This window comes from Dipodomys ordii, unplaced genomic scaffold, assembly GCF_000151885.1.
Source record: "Dipodomys ordii isolate 6190 unplaced genomic scaffold, Dord_2.0 Scaffold49, whole genome shotgun sequence".
Taxonomy (NCBI): Eukaryota; Metazoa; Chordata; class Mammalia; order Rodentia; family Heteromyidae; genus Dipodomys; species Dipodomys ordii.
The window spans coordinates 12,463,227-12,479,384 of NW_012267265.1; positions in this window are offsets into that span (position 1 = coordinate 12,463,227).

The window sequence follows — 16,158 nt, forward strand, 5'->3', positions numbered from 1 at the left end:
ATAGTGTCACATGAAGAAGACTTTGTTTATAAGGAAGTTTGTTAGCCAGGCCCCAAAGGCCCATGCCTATCATCCTAGCTACTCAGGAAACTGAGATATGAGGATCCCAGTGCAAACCCAGTGCAGGAAGAATAGCCACAAGACTTCCTCTTTAAAATAACAAGCAAAAATGCAGGGCTGATAAGGGAAATGCAAACAACTCTGACATTCCATCTCACCCCAGTTAGATTGGCCAACATTTTGAATTCAGGCAACAACAAATGCTGGTGAGGGGCTGGGAAGGTAGCTCAGTGGTAGAGTGCTTGCCTTGCGTGCATGAGGCCCTGGGTTCGATTCCTTAGCACCATATAAGCAGAAAAAGCCAGAAGTGGCGCTGTGGCTCAAGTGGTAGAGTGCTAGCCTGGAGCTGAAGAGCTGAGGGGCAGCACCCAGGCCCTGAGTTCAGGCCACATGACCAGCAAAAAAAAAAAAAAAAATGCTGGTGGAAGATGAGGGGGTGGGGGGGAAGGGAGGAAAGGAGCCCTAATGCGCTACTGGTAGAAATGTAACCTAATACAACCACTCTGGAAAGCAGTCTGGAGGTTCCTCAAAAAAATCTAACCAAGCCGGGCGCTGGTGGCTCATGCCTGATGGCTCACGCCTGTAATCCTAGCTACTCAGGAGGCTGAGATCTGAGGATCGCGGTTCAAAGCCAGCCCGGGCAGGAGAGACCATGAGACTCCTATCTCCAATAAACCACCAGAAAACCGGAAGTGGCGCTGTAGCTCAAGTGGTAGAGCGCTCACCTTGAACTGAAGAGCTGAGGGACAGCGCCCAGGCCCACAGAGTTCAAGCCTCACCACCGACAAAAAAAAAAAAAAAAACTAACCATTGACCTCCCGTACAACCTAGCCACACCACTTCTAGGCATCTACCCTGAGTACCATGAGCCAGGATATGATAAGGACACCTGCACATCCATGTTCTTTGCTGCACTATTCACAATAGCCAAGATATGGAAATAGACCAGATGCCCCACAATAGGTGAATGGATCCAAAAAATGTGGTACCTATACACAATGAAATTTCACACAGCCATTAGAAAGAATAAAACTATATCATTTGCAGGGAAATGGAACTAGAACAAATCGTGGTAAATAAGGTAAGCTAAGGTCAGAGAGACAAACAGCGTATGTGGAAGGTAGATCTAAAACTCACTGGGGATGACAAATTACAACAGATTCTAGATACTCACATGCAGTGAGACCAAAACAGGATGGTTGTAGAAGAGAATCACAAAGGTACAATGCCTAAGTGCCTCTTCATATTTATAATACTGAAACAAACCCTAAGATACATAAACAAAAGACTTTTTGTATTTTTTCCCTTTTCTGATGATTCTTTACCTTATGATTCTGATGATTCTTTACCTTATAAACAATGTATTCATGTATATATCTGCAGGAGAGTATGAGGGGCACAGAACTCAAGGATAAAATGAAAAAGTGCAGCAGTGGAGTGCACTGGACAGTGATATAAGTGAGCTATATAACTCGAGAATGGAGATGGGAGGGAGGGAATGGGAGAGAGTGAGGAAACACATGACATTGTACGAAAGGAAATGTACTTATTATCTGACTCATGTAAAAGTAACCCCTCTGTACACCACCTCTATAATGACAATAAAGTAATTTTTTTTTACAAAGCAGGGCTGGAGATGCAACTAAAGTGGTGAGTCAGGCAAACTCAAGGCACTAATGCAAACCTCAGTTTGTTAGGATTTGAGAAAGTAATTCATTATATAGATATGTGTTAAAACCAACAAGCCAGCCCACCTTCTAATGTCTTTTGTTTAGGTTATAGGTCCCCAGGATCAATGTTATAACAATTTAAGCATTCAGATGGGCAAAAGCAGCAGAAGCACTAGCATTCTTAGATCCCTAGGTTACCTCTGTGACAAAAGCACAACAGAGGGAAAGATCCAAAGAAACATGAAGCTGCGTTTATGGTTCCAGAGGCATGGTCTTTGGACATGTGTGTATATATTTACAAATAAATTATAGATAGATAGATAGATAGATAGATAGATAGATAGATAGATAGATAGATAGATAGATAGATAGATAGATAGATAGGAAAGGAAATTACCAAAGAAGAAATTACCTTCAGCATTGTGAGTTTATACTCACTTTGATCTCAGGTCCTCAAGTATACACTCAATGATTCAGGAGAGATGTTAGGAGATGAGTTCTAGTTCAATATATTTTCTTTTTGTTTTAGGTAATGTTTGGCATAACACCATCAAAGGCCCCTTTCTGCTCTGAAATTCTGTGAGTATCCTTTGCTTTGCCTCTGAAGACCCAGTCTCTGGAACCATAAACACAGTTCTACATTTCTTTCCTTTTATTTTTGTGTGTGTGCTAGTCCTGGAGGGATTTGAGTTCAGGGTATGGACACTGTCTTTGCACTTTTTTGCTCAAAGTTTGTGCTCTATCACTTGAGCTACAGCTCTACTCCCAGCCTTTTTTTTCCTGCCCAGCCTAAATGTGAATCAAGATCCTCAGATCTCAGCCTCCTGAGTAGTTGGGATTACAAGTGAGAGCCACCACATTTCTTTAGAACACATTTTGTGTAGCTCTACAACTATCTTTGCCTTTTCTACTTTTCTCACAGGGTAATCGAAGGATGAGAGCACTGCATTTGCCAATCTGAAATGTTTGAATTGCTGTAACATTGAACTAGGAGGCCTATCATCTGAACAAAACGACATTAAGGTAGGCTGAGTTGGTGACTTTTTTGCACTGGAGGCTGAAGCAGAAAGATAGTAAATCAAAGTCAGCTTGGGCCATATAGTAATATCATCTCTCAAAAACAAAGAAAAAGGCAAGAGGCAGGGAAGAAGGAAGGAAGGAAGGAAGGAGAAAGGAAGGGACGGAGGGAAGAACAGAAGCTAAAACAATGATCTATATCACATTAATCTCTTTTCAGACCTACTTTATTTGACCAAAATTGTCAGTGTCTTAGTATCAAAGTGACTTTAAGAAACAAAGACAGGTACTGTGGCACACACCTATAACACCTATAGGGACAGGGAGGCATACGGATAGGAAGTTCAAGGTTAGTTTGAGGTGTACAGTGAGATCCTGCTCAAAGAAAAAGAAAAAAAGAAAAAGAATGAAAGTTAAAAATCACAAAAATTGACAGCAAAAGATTGATGTGTAGAAGTAAAACAAGGTAGCAAAATTTAAGTACAGACAAGAAAATATTTTTAAGTTTGTACCTACAAAGGAAATTAAAATATTTAGAATTTTTAGTGCCAGTTAGATTATAAAATAAGTAGTAAATTTTCATTCTGATGAAGTAACACTTTCTGAAAAGCAGAATACAAATCCTATGTCATTTAGCCAAACTATTTAACCACAACATGCTGTGGTTCCTAGACTCTCCTTGTAGTGAATTCCTTGGAGAATCTCATGAAAGCTGTGGATTCTTTCTCTAGGAAAATATACATGCGTGCTTTTGTGCACATAAATTCAGAACTCTACTGGGGAAGAGGGGTGGACCACAGGTTAATAACTCCTGATTTACAATGCTCCTACCCAGTTTATAAAGTACCAGTGCTCTTGGATCAGAAGAGTCTAAATTTGTAGGGTTATTTACATAAATTTGCATACTCTATTCAATCTGCTCTACCTCTATGTTTATAAGATAAATTATTTAGTCTAACCTTACCACAATAGTATCCAAATGCAATACCAGTGACATAATATACGTAAAATCCTTTAGGAGGATTTTAAGCCAATCAATTTAATCACATCTTACCAGGAAAGCACAGTTAAGAACAACCTGACCAAAATGAAGATTGTTGTCCCATAGGCTTTCTTACAAAAAAGCCAGGGACACCCTGGCTTGGGGAAAGAAAAAAAAAAAAGCCTCTGTACCTGATTCCCATACAGCCCTAGAATGTGATGATACTGACCTTGTAGTTTATTTACTAACCATCAAAGCTATTCTTTCATTACCTTCAGAATGTAATGGTTATTTTATGAAGGCTCATTAAATTTAATGAGATACAGCTGTGTTTATTGCCACCCTATAAAAGGAGTGGGGGGGGGGACGAATCTTCAAACTGACTCTTGCTTCTGTGGAGTACCAAAAATAAAATGTCAACTATTCTACTGTACTCAAAGCAAGACACTTCAGAATTCACCAGTCACTTGCAGGAGTTGAAGTTGACTAGGCTCATTGTTACCACTGTTATTATTGCAGCACTGCCATTAACGATAAACAACCATTAGCAAATGATGACTGAGAGCCAGACACAAAGCATGTTCTCTTACTCAACTGAGTCGTGCCCTAAGACATATTGTGAAAGAAGTGCCATTTTCACTTCATCTGGCGCCTCACTGTAGTCTAATATTAGAAGGTGGGATGTGGCCTGATAAGAACCCTAGAGGAAAAGCAAAAGAACAAGCCTGGACCCCAAAGTCCCAAAGTGGAATCAGAAGTAAACTTAGGAAGGATGGCTGCTCTTGGCAGCAAGTTCTACTTTGTATTCATATCTCACAGCTGAAGCACCTGTCTACCAAGTGACACAGAGCTGAAAAGACCATTTTAAATCGAATTTCAACAGACAGAACTTAGAATTTACTGCCTTGTGGCCAAGATGTTTGGAATTGAAATCTTTACTCTTCGTAGTAGTTGAGAGACTATATATTTTATATGTACCCTCACAGGATATTTTAGGCTAACATTTTATTAAAGAGAATTAAGTCCTATGTTGAATATGAGTGATGAATATATGCATTACATTAAGTTTATCATTCAGAAAGAATTGTTTTTTAAGAGGCTGGAAGAATAGCTCACTGGTAGAGTGGTTGCCTAGCATAAGCAAGAACCTGAGTTCTATTCCCCAGTACAGAAAAAGAAAGGGCAGGAGGGAGGAAGAAAGAAGGAAAGTCAGTGAGAGAAAGCAAGGAATGAAGGGGAAAGAGCTAAAACAATTTAGAATCTTATTCTGAACTCTGACAGGCCTTGTGCTCAAAGCTTGCTCTCTGCCTAAGCCACAGCTTCACTTCTGCCTTGTTTCGTTTGTTTGTTTTTATTTGTTTTTGCTGGTCAATTGGTGATAAGATTGTCTTGAATTTGTTTCCTCAGTCTGGCTTTGAACCTTGATCCTCAGATGGAAGCCTCTAGAGTAGCTAGGATTATAGGCATGAGCCACCAGAGTCCAGTTAGGAAAAATAACAATAAAGTAGAATGATTACCTGAAGATTTCTAACAATTCCAAAATCACACTGGGAATTACCCTATTAGGCACCCACTTTTGCTAACCTAGTCTATTTTCTGGGAAGGAATCTACTCTCTAGGAATACGTCTCTCACACATACACAAACTGTACTTTGGAGAACACAAACTATTTCATTCCGGAGCCATAGAAATTATTTAACACATTACTTTATCCAGAAACTAAGAGAAACTGTTCACACCTTTCAGTTGCCAAAAAGAATTTTCCAATTTAGTTATGGAGATCAGGTAGGCTATTCATTCAGTTCTATTTGCTGTCATGTATTTTAGGGGACAGCTTTCATTAAACACTAAGTTATCATATTTAATACTTGGTTCTTACATTTGTAGTTTAGGTATGAAATGTCACTATTGTCACACTATTCTTATACACATGTTTTAAACTTTCTAAAAGACAACAGATGGCAATTAAGATTACAGGATAAGAAGGAGTGTGGTTTGCGGAGTGCCTGAGTTTGCATCCCCATCCATGGCACTGTTCATCTTGGACACCTCTCTGAGCCTCACTTAGTAGCCTTGTCTGTAAAATGGGAACATAACAACTCTTACTCTGTAGAGCAATGAGTAAAATGAGACTGAACTATGCTACATAGCATGTGGTCTAGAATGGGCTTACAATAAATAACAAACTTTCCTATAGAAAACTGAAAACTTGTATTCACCAAGAGCTACTTTTACCATTCTGAGAAATGAGCTAGAATCTCTAAGGAAACTTTGAAAGATAATGTAAGCTTGTCTGTGCTTATTTAGATGAAGTTGAGTAAAAGTCTATTCCTGTTTTAATGCAGTGATCTAATTAACCTTTTGCCAGTATTAAAATGACCTTGAATTGGTCTTGTGACCCCAAATACTTAATGTTGTTGACTTTAAACGGGCTTTTTGGAGATGGTCAGAAATAGCATCTGGTGAAATGAGCAAAAGGTCAAATTCATTTACTTTGTAATAAATAGCAAATACATTTTGCATTAGCTGCTTACAAATGGGAAGAATTGCAGGAAATTCATTTGTCTGAGCAAGAAGGCAAGGTATTTTCTAAGGAGTTCAGAATAATTTTTTTTAAAAATCCAAAAAGACTCGCACTTTGGTTTGAGGGTCTCACATCACTTATTTTATACTAAGAAAAGATTAAATTATTCATTTTTATAAACTAAAGAAATACATTTCCAACTAACATTAAAATGAAGTAAAGATGAATCTAATTAAACAACACCGATTTATCATCATAAACCTTCCAGTGTCAGGCAAAGAAATCACTGAGCTACAGTGAAATGGAAAAGATAAATGTAGCTTGTGAAAATGTCACAACTGAGGGACTGTATGATTTCAAAAACTCTTTCTTGTTTTACAAATGCTTATGCTTCAAAAATCAAAATTCTAGTAAAAAATTTCTTATTACCCACAAACTTTAGGGTGAATAACTTGGTTATGGCAACAGATTCACATTTAGAAGATTAGTTGCAAAACAGAACCCTAACCATAAATAATACTTCAGTGTTTTAACCAAAACCAGCAAATAGCAATCCCTCTGATTTTGTGTGCCCTTTATTGAAATCTTGGTGAGTTGGGTTTTGTTTTTTCAGATTATTAACATAGCAAGATTTCTTCTATTTGCATCATTCTAAACTGAGGGAGGGTCACTGGTAAGAGTCCTAATTATTTCTGAGGTAGAAGAAGTAGCCATATCTTTATATTTAGCCATTCCATTCATCAACTTACACGTTCATTTCTGTCTGGATAGGACAGTAAAAGGAAGGCACAGAAACATTCAGGGATGCTGTTAATATGTGCGCAGTCTGAAGTCTTTATTCAAAATAAAATCGGGTTCAAATGCCTGCCTGTCCAATATTGTTAAGAAAGATTTATAAGGCAGCTCCTTATTGAAAATATATCCAGCATCTCCTGCTTCCCTATAATAATTGTTAAGCTATTTAGTCAATATTTGGCTTCTGTATATAGCTACCCACATTATGCAGCACTACTTTATGCCTCTAGTGATCACTTACAGCCTCAGTCCACCTCATATTCCTCTAAGTTCAAATGTTTACCTCCACAGCAGGCTCATTCCGTTGTCATTTATATCAGTTATTGGTTACAAGCTGAACATTCTGATCACTCCATTATTAATTTTCGATTGTCCCAGATCATGTCCCATTCTTCAATTGGTGTTTCAAAGCCTAAACCATTTCTTCCTACAAAAACCATAAATGCCAATTATTCACAGAGCATTATCATTTGTAATGTCCTAATTATTTTACATAATCAATAACATCAAGTCCTTTTTTTTCTTTGGGCCTTTCTGTTTATTTACATTTTATTCCACACACGTCAGTTTCCATCAAGAGCAAGACCAATTTTCCTGCTCTCAAGACAATCTTAATTCACTATAAATCTATTTGTGTTCACTATGCAGTTGGACCCAGTTGGTTAAGCTGATATAATCCTGGCATCCATGTCTTGCTTTGCAAAACAAAACTTAAATACAACTCCGAATGCTATGCTGAAGATGGCCATGGTGACTTGCAGGTGGTGTTTTATTTCATTATTGTTATTTTTGTAGAAGTCTCTGTTTATGATGTGATGCATTTGGGCCTGAGCACATTAGCTGCATTATTCATTGGGTACATTTGTCAGAACATGCATGTGTATAAAGAACTAATGATCCATATTAAATTAATGGCGCTATAAAAAAGAAAAATACTCCATACAAGCAGCTATGTCAGAAATTACAGACTTTGATAAACCATAGAAAGGACCTAATCAGATGAAGCATTGGACTGTTCTGTCTCCAAAATTACATTTCTAGAAATGTACACAATGTTGGTTTTATTAAAACAAATTAATTCAGTCATTAAGGAATCATAAGGCAAATGTCTCATAAGTCAGGACCTCCAGTGTAACAAATTGATTAAATGACTGTGTAATAGTCTCTTTAAACAAATCTAGTGTAACAAGTTAATAGATCTGCTCAATTACCATGCTGGGGTGATGAGGATGTGGGCGCCTCTCTCATTAAATCTGGAGGATTGTTCTTAGGAGTTTTCCTAATTTTCTGTTTTCCTGTGTAAGCTCTATTGTGTTTCGAATTTGGGTTTATGTTTAGGCCTCTAAAAGTTGATTGTTCTAATGGCAATTGAAAACAAAAAACCTGAATTTTATACTGGTCATTCTCTAGTGGGTTTGTCAGCTCCCTCTTTCTCCGTCTTTCCCTTCTTCCCTCCTTCTTTCCCTTCCTTCCTCCTTCCCCACTCACCTCAAGCCCTGGGCGGCATTATCTGCGAGACTACAGGGTACCACCCAACCCCCACACCCATCTGGCTTTCTCTAGCAAAATTTCAGCTATGTGTTCTGACCATAGAAACTTGGGCCCCTCTGAGCTCAAAGTGAGGAGAGCAGGCAGAGGGCACAAGCTTGCCCCTAGCCCCGCAGCCTTACTTATCGGCCACGGACTGATTCCATTGGACAACTGTCCTCGGATTCTGTGCATTAGACCGAGATCTGCCAGCAAGCCAGGGGCCTCCTGGGCCTACTTCACTCCTTCTCCGCCTTCCCACCAAGCCTGGAAGCTCGGTCGTAGTAAAGAATTGAGGTGGGGCGGAGCTCTGGTGATCTTACCGCCAGACTTGGGGCTGGAAGAGTGTGTCGAGGAGAGACGTGGTGGAGGTGTGGGCGGTAACAAGTGAAATCTCACTATTTTGCTCTCAGAAAATCAGAATCCTCCTCGGTGGTGACTTAGGTGCATGGAAACTGCTTGCGGGCCGAGTCTGGAAGCTGGATCAGGGCTGGGACAGGAAAAACGAACCTGGGACTGACTTTTCCCAGGTGCTGGTGCTGGTGACACTCTCTTGCCCGAAAGCTGGAGGTGGGGGTGGGGGGGGTGGGAATCTATTACCCCACTACCATTTTGTTAAGTGTTTGCTCCTACGCTATGACCCTGCCACTTTATCTGTTGGTTTTTATTTTCTGAGTGCATGTTACCCATATGTTACTCTAATAGTTGCTATAATTCTTGAGCAATGGGGCTCGTATTTTACGGGGCTGAATTAAAAAGAATGCACTTTAATAAAAACCTGAGCAATACACTAATGGCTTGACATTGATGTATTTGCATAGAGATGAATTATACTGGCCCGCTTGACACGACTTTTAATAAATGATTGAGGACGTTATTATGGGGATGCACTTTGGTGCGTGTTAACAGGTTATTTTAGTGCATCCGTAGCCAAACCTGCGCGCAATACAGTCCTACGCTCAGGCGCAGGGTACTTTTCTGTCCTACGAGTCTCTCGTGACATTTATTGGAACCCGCACGGTCCCCATATTACGATCTGAAGCTACATTTTTATTAACCAGCAATAACGTTAACTGTGGATGGAATCGAGAATTGAAAAGAAAAATGAGCCCCCTTCCATATACCCTCACCCACATTAGGCATCAAGGTAGTCAATAATGATCGTTTGATGCAGGCGTCCTCTCATTGAAAGTCACTGAGTGCTGGCTGTGATCGCTTAGAACTGGGCAAGAAAGGCCGGAACTGTGAGACAAACTGCTGACCAGCAGCGAGGACAAACCGATTTAGAAATTACCAACGGAAAGCTGGCAGTTTGCTGGCAGCTCATGCTTATAATCCTGGCTACTCCGGAGGTTGAGATCTGAGGGTAGCAGTTTGAAGCAAGCCTGGGAGGAAATGTCTGTGAGACTCTCATCTCCAATTAAACACACACACAAAAAAAAAAGCCTTGAAGTGGAGCTGTGGCTCAAGTGGTAGAGCATTAGCTTTGAGCAGAAAAACTCAGGGACAGCGCCCAAGCCCTGAGGTCAAGCCCCATGACCGTTAAAAAATTAATAATAATAATAATAATTAATAGTAGTAGTATAGAAAAGAAATTATCAGCGGAAAGCCGGGCATTGGTAGTTCATGTCTGTAATACTAGCTATTCAGGAGGCTGAGGTCTGAGGTTCAAAGCCAGCCTGGGCAGGAACATACATGAGACTCTCATCTCCAATTAATGACCAAAAGAGTGGACAGTGGAGCTGTGGCTCAAGTGGTAGAGCGCTGGCCTTGAGCGGGGGCGGAGGGGGGGAAGGACAGTGCACAGATTCTGAGTTCAAGCCCCCCCCCCAGTATTAACAACACGGGGTAGGGAGGGGGAAGAGGCAGGAGAAGGGGCGAGATAAAGAAAAAGAGAAACTGCCAGCGGATGCGGAGAAACCCGGGGACACGGTCCGCCCAGGTCTGTGGGTGCTGAGATTCAGCGCGGTCCCTGGGTACTTCGGGGTTGAACATTCAGCAGAGGCTTGCTTGCGTGTGCATCTTTCTGCGTTCATTTATTTTCACCACGTATACCTACGACCTCGCAGAACAGAAATAAGCAACAGACAATTTATCCTTAACGAAGGCGGCCCTGCTTCCCCTCCCTCTGTCTTTGGGGCGCTGTGGAAATGTCCCCCCCCCCGCTTGCGGGTTATCAAAGCGGGGAAGCCGGCAGCTTGCCAGAGAGCAGCGCGCGCGCGCGCGACCTTGACCCACGCACTGTGGGCGCGGTGCACCCGCAAATCTTTACCTCTGCCGTGGAAAATGGAGCGTGGAGTCGGGAAATCCCCCACCAGAAGCCTAGAGGAGTACGGGAGACAACAAAGGTGGCGGGCGGGTGGAGCAGGGCGTGGCGCCCCCCAGAGAGCCTGGGCCAGGCGCTTTTCGGGAGATCTCTGCGTGCCCTTCCGAACAAGGGGCTACCTGCGCCCGGAAAATCTGTTGTGAGCGGTGGGGATCGTCTCCCCGGGCGCCGCGCCGGGGCGTGGTGCGTCCTCGCGGCGCGCCACCCTCCGCCCTAGCTTCCCAGGCTCTGCCGGAACAGATGTTTTTGTTCCTCGCGGGAGATTTGTAACTGATGTTCCGGACAGCTGGTGGACGGCGCTAGCAACCTGTAACGGTTCTAGAACATACCTGGTGGGAGCTGCGGAAGGTGGGGGAGTTGAATGGGCAAGGGACAAGTAAATTATGGTGTGTGATTATGAGGACACGTACGTATACTGCCCTGAAGACATCCCTTACAGCATTTTAGATGGATGGATCGATGGATAGATAGATAGATAGATAGATAGATAGATAGATAGATAGATAGATAGATAGATAGATAGATAGATAGATAGATAGATAGATAGATAGATACCAGGTCCAGCATCTTTGTAGCTGCTTTTTACAATCTCAGTATACAACCAAGCGAGGAGAGAAGGCTGAAAGTTACTCTCAGGAAACCCGCACAGAGGGAGCCCCTGGTGCTCCGGTGTCCCTAGTCTATATGCTGAAGTTCCACGATCTCCAAGCACTCAGCCTTTCCCTAGGATGCGTGGCCAACCACCTACGTTGTAGGTTCGAACTCCAGCAGGGGCCTACTGGGAAAATAGCCACCAAGCCAAGGCATGCTGGAGTTACAGTTCCAGCCCAGCATGAGGCGGGGCCGGGGAGGGGGGTGGGGACGGCCGCGGTGGACACCTCAGTGGTACCTGAGACGTGTATACCCTACCTCCAGGTGGTGCACAGGGCATCTGAGGCGAAGGCTTGGTCCCCCAAACTCGGCCTAAAGCTAAGAAGATGAGGAAAGGTGCACACCCCAAATTACCTCTCCACAAAGCTCCTCCATCCGGTGCTTCCCAGAGAGCACTGCCAGGAAAGAGGGTACTAAGTTCTGCCAGAGCCTCGCCAAGGCTGCTCTTGAGCCCTCTGGTCCTGGGAAAAGGAGTGCACTGAATGGTTCTGAGGAAAGGTGCTGTGCTCGGATCTGATCCGTGGGGCAGGTGGAACCACGCCTCACACCTGCAGCGCTCGCCCAGCGTCTGGGAGCCCACATTGCCAGCCACGTCTTTACCCGGATGTGTCTCAGATCCTAAGTATAGTTCATTAGGAAACATGCCAAGAGACAGAAGAGGAGGGAACAGAGAAGGAAACCCTGAATCTGACACTTCCGAATTCTCCGATCTTTCGCTCCCCAAAACACTGGAATGCTTCTCAGAGTTTAATAGTGTGCATCAACGAGTTCCCTAAGAACTCGTTCAGTGACTGCGTCCTCAGTCCACATTATCTAGATAGAAGGGTTGCAAAGGAGGAAATATGCCAAGCACATTCTATAAAGCAAGAGCCAAGACTACAATCGCGCTTCTGCACCTAGAAGAACCTTTGGGAAAGTTGGAGAATCTGCAACCTCGGTTCCTTTGAGGATGGCTGCAGTCTCTTCCTGCGTAGACAAAGGACAATGAAGACATCCGAGGGCGTGGCACCCTCCTGGCTTGGCTTAAAGGTCTCCCTAAGGAAACTAACTTGGATGGCAAACATCCAGTGAACATCCAAGGACCGCAGCCCTCGGATCACCCAAGAAGGAAATCCAACCACCAGATCCTCCACAGAGCCGCCCAGGCCTCCTCAGGGACAGCAAATAGCTGTTCTCCTAGAACAGGTGCCCTGGGCCCGGAGGTCTCTCTGCGTCAGACGCAACCCTTTTCAGTCCAGCGAAAACGAATTTCCCTCTCCACTATTATTCAGGAAAGAGGGTGTACTATTTCAAGGGAGGCTTGTTTGTGTGAATATCTGGTGAGAGGCAGAATCTGAGAAAGAGCTTCTTAAAAGAAGCTAGCTTTCTATCCAGCTGAATAAGACCAAGCTAAATAAGACAGTCTAGATCAAGCTGTGTCTGTGAGCGTAGAAGACCACCCCTAGAGTGGTCTGTATAGGAGTTAGGGCAGGGGATCTCCCTGGAATTCCAAGGGACTAAGGCTGACAATACTTGCTGTGCTTTTTCTAGGCTATCCTTCACAGTGGGGGTGGCTATTTCCTTAAGTTCTCACTGCAGAAAATATAGTGCAGAGGATTGAAAGATGATGCCTTTACAAGTGGAAGAGCATGTAGCTCAGTAGGGAAGCGCCTGGTTGAAGAGAAAAATGGATTAAAAGAAATAACTTAGGGGGCTGGGAAGATGGTTTAGTGGTTGAGTGCTTGCCTTGCTTGCATGAGGCTCTGGGTTCCATTCCTCAGCACCACATAAGCAGAAAAAGCAGGAAGTGGCTCTGTGGCTCAAGTGGTAGAGCACTAGCCTTGAGCTGAAGAGCTGAGGGACAGCGCCCAAGCCCAGAGTTCAGGCCCCACAACTGACAAAAAAGAAAGGAAGGGAAGGAAGGAAGGAAGGAAGGAAGGAAGGAAGAACTTAGGTGCAACCTTGGCCAACAGATTAGATGGAAGCTGACTTCAGCCTCCCACCAAGGCTCTCCCCATCTTCCTCAGGATCTGTGCCAGCCCAACCCCCACACCTAACATATACTTCAAAAATCAGTTGCCCACAATGGTCCCTGAATCAGACTTCTCAGGCACTGAAAACAGTGTGATGCAGATATGGAGGGTGGTTCCCAGATGCTCCCAATCTTACTTAGAGAATGAGAATCCTATGAAGTAGGAATCCATAGTTAAAACACAACAGAATCCTAATATTTGTGTATGTATCAGTACTGGGACTTGAACTCATGTCCTTATGCTCTCACTTGGCTTTTTCACTCAAGGCTAAAGCTCTATCACTTGCATCATACCTCCACTTCTTATATTTATTTATATTAACCCAAATCTATGTCCCAAAGTAAACATTGCTGGAAATCTAAGACATTGTAGATCCTCTGGTGGACTCAGTGGAAGCCATGAATCTCCACTGTAATGGGTATTATAAGTAGCCAGTATATCGTTCTTGTTCTGATTTGTTTGTTAATGAATGATTACAGTACAAGTGCCTTGTGAAGAGTAATATACATTACACAGTGATTTTGCTGAAAGTTTATATTTTAAAGTAACTATATTTTCAATGAATTGATATCAATTTTAAAAAAAAACTCTGTGAGGCTGGGTGCAGGGAGCTTATGCCTACAATCCTAGCTACTCTGAGATATGAGGATCAAGGCTCAAAACCAAAGAGGAAGGAAAACCCATGAGACTAATTTTTAATGTCTCATTGTTATTGTTATTATAAGGGTGATATGCAGAGGGGTTACAGTTACATGTCAGGTAAAGAGTACATTTCTATTTAGACAGTGTCACTCCTTCTCTCCCTCCCTCCCAGTTTTTCCCTCCCATCCCCATCCACAAGTTGTATAGTTCATTTTCAGCCAACTCAGCAGTGAGTACCACAGCTGCTCTTGTTCACCCTTTGTCTTTCCATTGCTGTGCCCCATAAAAGTCTTCTCTTCAACTTAGAACCCAAAATGCAGGAAGTGGAGCTGTGGCTCAAGCGGTAGAGTGCTATCCTTGAGCAAAAAAAAAAAGTGCATAAATAAATGTATTAAAATATCCTCATTTGATCTTCAGTTTCACCCAAAGGAAATCCTAATATTGAGCTCCTTCGTTTTTAGGTTTTTTTTTTTTTTTTACTTAAGCCATGCCTATGTATTTTTTACAGAAATTTGTCAGGTGCGTACATATTTTGTAAGATATAGAAAAGATGCCTAAAAACCTGAAAACTCATTCTCTCTTTCTAGAAGGGGAGGACGGAGAGGGTTGTGTTAAAGGTATTTCCATACACACATACAATTTACTTTGATCCAATTCACCCCATTGCTGCTTCTTGTCTCCTCTCCCCCATTCTTAAACACTTTTTTATGGGTTTCAGTTTTTAAGAAGGTATATGAACTACTTTGGTCATGTAGTTCTATACTTTTTCTAATACCTTCAAGAAAATGGATGTGATGTTGCTTGTCACACACACTCATGAAGAAGAAATATCCTGAGTACCCATTATGCCAGGCACTGTGCAATGACTACAAAGTACATAGCATTAACAAAGCACATGCAAACATATGCCCTTGCAGATGGGCTGTTCTAGGTTTCAGTTTTCCAAAAGCGCTGTCTAATATGTTGTCATCTATTCTAGCCTTCCAGGTTTATCTCCAAGCAATGAAGAAACTATACAGCACTATACAGTTTAAAAGGCAAGTGTCCACCTGATTATTGTCATAGTCCTTCCAGGTAGAGAGACTATGGCTGCCTGGCAGTCGCCTAAGTGTGCTGAAAGCAAGGGTCCCTGAAGACATCGCCTCTGCCTTACTTTCTCTCTAATGGAAGTTCATGACAATGTGCTGAGTTCATGTTTCTCAGAGTCATGTTTCTCTGAATAGCAACACAGACACTAGGAATGCTCCTAATCCAGGAAAGACCAAGTCTTCAAGTGCATTTGCTACTTTGTATGTTTTTTCTGGCTTCTGGACTTTTCTCTGCCTCAGTTATATTGGCAGGGGGTGTGCAAAAAGTTTGTAGATGGACAAAGAAAAAAGGCCTTCTGCCCACCAACTTCAATTGGCCAATAAAGCCTGGGCTCACACTCTGCAGGATCTTGCCTGGTTAAGAGATGGCTCCCTGATATAAGAGGGGTCAGTCTTCTGCTCTTCTAAGAGTTTGCTGCCTCTCTCTCATCCTCCAACCCAGGAGTCCACAGCAGCTTCAGCACTGATCACCCACTCCCTTTTACACCTGTCTTCTTCACTTCTCAGAAATAAAGTCACAGCCATAATTGTCACAGGAAATGCCAAGAGCAAATTCCAAATACTCAGCCTGAACATAAAATGCAAGATCCCTTCTATCCATGTGTGTGTGTGTGTGTGTGTGTGTGTGTGTGTGTGTGTGTGTGTGTGTGTGTTAAAGATCTCCCAGCTTCTAAGTAGCTAGAGGGAGTGTGTCTCTGGCTATGCTTTGTGGGGAGAAAAATAGTGCTGGCCTAGGAAGCCTCATCCGCTGCTTTCCATGGATGGCATGAGCCTGCTTCAGGAGAAAGATTGGTTGTGACATATCAAAGCAACTTCACACCTATACCATGGGATATAATCATCAACTTCAGCATTTAGGTGTCA